The following is a 5,253-nucleotide window of genomic DNA, read 5'->3' on the forward strand; positions in this document are numbered from 1 at the left end:
CTTTTGTTATTCCTGACTTCTAGTTCTAACAGTTACAGGTTTTTTTTCTGTCTTCTTCGAGATTGATTTAACAATGCTATAGATGTTATGTAGATGACTGTAAATAGCTGGGAAAGAATGTTTTAATTGCTCGTGAGTCGTCAACCTGTTTGGGAGTTTCAGAACAACTGATAATAACTGGTGACTGCTGGTGACTGTTATGAGATCCTTGGTATCTGGCCAGGGGGGCCAAGAGATTAAGAGGAAGAGAAAAGAAGCTGAAGGACGGTTGGGAGACAAGACCTGTGGAGAGTGTACAGAGAGTGTTCCATAAACTTGGAATAGTGCCGAGTAAGTACAAAGGGTGAGAGGAAGACTACGAGCCTTCAGCATGAAAGACCCCTAGAGACCCCCAGAGGAGACTGATGCGCATGCTCCAGTAGGAGGAACTGGACCCCGGAAGCTAATTATAATAATCTATTTTTTTTTAGAAGTAGTAATGAATATGTATTAGTCTAGGCGCATGAAAATCAGCTGCTTGATGTAACTGGTGTGCGTCCTGGTGGAGCAGAGACTCCCGGTGCACCCAGCGCTGTTTGCTTACCTCTATTCCTTTATATTCTTTTAATAAATCCTATTTTTTTTATTTAATCCTAATTTGAATCCTGAGCCATTTATAACAATTTGGGGGCTCGTCCGGGATGGCTATAGTTCCTGAATTCTGATTTAATCTAGGAGAGGTGCCCCACCATTTGGTGGCTCCTGTTTGAGTCAGATCGGGACTAATGCCATCCTGAACCTGAATAAAGGTAAGCAAAGAATTTGATTTTTTTTGAGCTCCCTTGTTGCCGGCTATTTTTTGCCCGTAATTCTGCGCGCGAAGTTTCGGACGAAGACGACAGAGTCGTTTGGATACCGTTCGGTTGGATTCCGGTGCCCGGAATCGAACCGGATGAAGACGACAGTCGTTTGGATACCGTCTGGTTCGATCCCAGACGAAGACAGCAGAGACGCTGGTGGATACCGTCCGATTGGAGTCTGGACGAAGACGACTGATTCGTAAGATACCGTCCGGTTGGGTAAGGGTACGGTTGCCAGTTTTTGTGTGTGAGAGTGTAACTGAGACTTCTAAAGTCAGCGTGGAGGTCTTTTTGTTTTCTCACTGGTTCTAATCTGTCGGGGGGGCTGGACTGGTGAGAAGAGGGATACGTGGGTGGGTGATAGGTCCTAAACCCCCTGCAAGACACTCTCACTGGGCAACCAAGGGCTGTGGGAATTGCCACTAGTAAAATTCCCGGATGGGTCAGATAAAATCGAAGACCAAGGACCAGAAAGGGAGCAAATTACCAGATATATGACCAAAAAGTCCAATATGAATAATGATTAGAAATTGGAACAATAGGGGCCCCAGAAAATTAAAGAGTAAATTAAAAATGATCCAGTATTTTATGACAGAATGACCAAAAGAACCCTTAAGACCCCCTGTATTTTGATCCACGGAGGACGGGGTCTGTCAGGCTTTGAACACTAATAGTAGAATACCCGTGGATCCAGAAAAGAGCAAGCTGAAACATTGGAATTAGAAATTAGAGAGCAATTGATTAAGAATGAATATGTGCTCCATTTGTGCCTGTGTTGCACTTATACCACCAGATAACAGGAGCCTCTCGGACCCCGAGAACCAGATCAAAAACAACCTCATGGTTCAGACTTTAACCAAGGGGCCTAAGATAAGGAGGACTGTTCACAAAGGGACAGGTTATGTGTGTGTATAGGAATGTTTATGTATATGTAACTTTTTACTAAAGCAACGTTAGGCCTGCACGACTTTGGGGGGGACTACCCGCCCCGTGCTGCACGGCACTGAGTAAACATACCTACTTTACAATCCTACTGATTGTGGAGTCAGCTTTCTGAGAGTCATTTTGTTGAGCCAGGCAGGAGACACTCTGCTCGGCTGCGGGATCGGCTGCAGCATGGACGCCCCTAGGTGCACCCTGAGTGTTTTTGCTCGGAGGGGACTCCACTCTCAGCTGCTCACCGCAGGAGCAGAGATCTCCTGAAACTGCAGACAAACGGTATGTTTTCGGCTGCTGGAGGGATACTAACTGGAGTGTTAATAATTGTATGTGTTTTTATGTATGTATTTTGTGTTGAAAGTATTTGTGTAAATGTAAGGGTTTGAAACTGATTCAAAGATCGAAGCCGAAATTCCTTTAAGTGGTATATTCTTTATTGCAGCGCTGGATGCACGGGGGATCTCTCCACCTATCGTGCATACCCAAAGCGGAAAGCAGTCTTGAATTTATACAATCAATCTATCAATATTCTACAAGCACCTATACATATGCATTACCTATCCCCGCCTTCCCTCGCTTCTCATGCTAATTAGCCTTTTGGCACCTTGCGCCTGCGTAGAGCCTCCCAAGAATTGTGGGCAGGGGTCTTTGGGACGTGGGCAGGGGTCTTTGGGAGGAAGACCCCGAGTCTTCCTCACAGTGTACTTTTCACCTTTGGTCAGGAATCTGCTGAATTGGCACGTTTCTTAATTGCGAGAGCTGGTTGTTGCCAATTCTTCCGTTTGTTGTATCTTTATAATGAATTCCAATGTCCAATTTTGAGATTTATAGTCCTTACATTTGTTTCTCTGTCTGTCTGCCGCTTCCTTATCATGAGTTCCAGTGTCTTGTTTTGAGATATACAGTCCATGTCTGGGGATTGTCCTTGCCTCCCCAATGCCTCCCCAATACCTCCTTAATCAATCCCCCCTTTTCTTTTCCCATGCAAATTCTTTTGCATCAGATACTTTCATTATTTACAGTAACAAAACAAAGCAGGCATCTAAACAACATGCACACAAATATTCCTAACACTACTAATGTTATAGAGCAATGAACACTTGTTTCAAACATTGGAAATTGGGCAACCAGGAGGTTAACTTATTCCATATTTCACTAAAACTCCATGAAAGATCATCTTTACTGATCTCATGTAGGACCCTTGTCTGCTTCCATATTTCTTCCAGGTCGGTAGAGATCCTTCCACTCTGATCTACATACATACAACAACTTGTATTTATTACTGTACAGACTCCCCCTTGAGCGGCCAGTAACAAGTCTAGGGCCATCGGATTTTGTAATACTACCTGTGATAAACTAGGAATCTCTTCTTGTTGAGCCTTTATAGCATCCAGAGTTTTGTTTTCTAACTTCTCTATAATTGCAGAAATATTAACTATCGCCTTTTCCAATTCACTCACTCCTAACCATGTGATAAACCATCGAACAAAACTATGAAAAGCGGTGTGTCTCTCTATCAATGGATTGTTAATTTTTCGTCTAATTCTCCGGATATGATTTCTCAAATAACCTCGAGGCGCTACATCATGTATGGTCAAATTGGGGACTACTGCTCCAAGAGTGCAAGTTCCCTAGTTCCCTTCCAATTCTCGGGCAAGACCTTACGGGCTGTATCATTGTATAGCCAATACCACCCTTTTCCTTCTGGAACCAGCCAGCTGGTTGAATTTGCCCAACTGCTAATTGTACTAATATCAATTGTTTGATTACAAGATGTCTGATTTCCCACATAAGTAGTACCCGTATTTATACAATCCTGTTTTCCCATACCCTTAGGCGGGTTACACCTTTGTACACATACATAGTAAGATTCCAATGGCACAAAGCTACTAACTTCTAGTTCCAAAACTTCTTCATATTTTTTTGACCCAAGATGTGTTTTCCCACAAATTAGTCCAAGATAAGTTTGCAGGCAAGGGAATCCCAATTATCGATATACCCTTATTCCCATGCTGTGGCAGATGGGTGCATACCCAACAGTTCGTCTTATTAATCACTTGAGATGCAGTTTGTATTAAGGTCAGGTGTAAGTTCTCATCCCAAGTTGCCCATCCCAAATCTGACAACCATATCCCCACAATCATTAGGATCTGGAAAAACACAATTTTGCTGGTCCAATTGGGGTCATGGTCCATATCCTCGCCGGGGCCTTTTTCACCTTTGAATCGTGGATCCAAGCTGCTTGCTCCTTAATCTTAATGGCGGTGCGTGTTGTCAGTAATACCTGGTATGGTCCCGTCCACTTTCCTTCCATTTTTCCTCTAGGGGTTGTCCTGAAAAAGTCTTCATATATATAATCCCTGAGCTTAAAAGGGTGGATTGGTTGATCCAACCATCTAGCCCAGGTCCTGAGAACAAATTTATGTACTTTATTTAATTATTTCTGAAGTTCAGTTATATATGCATATAAATATTCTAATCCTAACTGCGTTCGATCCTCTCCACTAAATAGAAATGGATACGGCCTTCCATATAAGATTTCAAAGGGACTCAAATTCCCTTTTTATTCTAGGTTTAACTCAAATTCTAAGTAATGCTAAAGGGAGGGATTGAGGTCATGACAAATTAGATTCTTGTCCGATTTTAGCTATTTGTTGTTTAATTAAATGTTTCATTTTTTCTACCTGTCCACTTGCCTGCGGTCTATAAAGAGTATGCAGTTGTCTTTAGAATATCTTTAGAATCCTACTTATCTGTTGTACCACTTGCACACAAAAATGTGAAACTCTATCAGAAGACATTGCTACTAGAATCCCAAAGCATGGTATTATTTCATTTAACAAGACTTTAACCACTTCTTCTTGCTTTGTTTGTTCGACAGGGAAAGGCTTCAGGCCTTCCTGAAATCATGTCAGTCAGAACCAGTAAATAACAATACCCCCCTTTTCTAGGGAGTTCTGAAAAATCAATTTGCCACAGTTGCCCCGAATAATTCCCTTTACTGATTATTCCAAATTTTATTCTATTCTTGGTATTGGGGTTATTGTGTAAGCAAATGCTACATTGTTGAGTTACTTGTTTTATTGTTGTATATAAATTTTGTTCCACTAATGTCTGACTCAGGCTCTTATGCAATGTGTCAGCTCCCCGATGTGTTTTATTGTGTTCTGTAAGAACTATGGGCCATATCAAATTAGAGGGTATTATTACACAGTTATCTTTTAAATATACTCATCTATCTGGTTTCATTTTACCTTTCAAATCTTCAATTAATTTTAAGTCTTCTTTTGTATAATTTGGCTTTTTGGTTCATATATATAGTTTGGATTTTACCGTCTGGTATTAAAGACAATGCCTTCACCTCAGTTATTTCAGCTGCCTGTTTAGCCTCCTGATCTGCCAATCGATTTCCAATTTCAAAATCAGAGTTTCCCTTTTGGTGTCCTTGACAATGCATCATAGCGACCTTTTCTGA

Source organism: Anas platyrhynchos, chromosome 8, assembly GCF_047663525.1.
Source record: "Anas platyrhynchos isolate ZD024472 breed Pekin duck chromosome 8, IASCAAS_PekinDuck_T2T, whole genome shotgun sequence".
Lineage (NCBI taxonomy): Eukaryota > Metazoa > Chordata > Aves > Anseriformes > Anatidae > Anas > Anas platyrhynchos.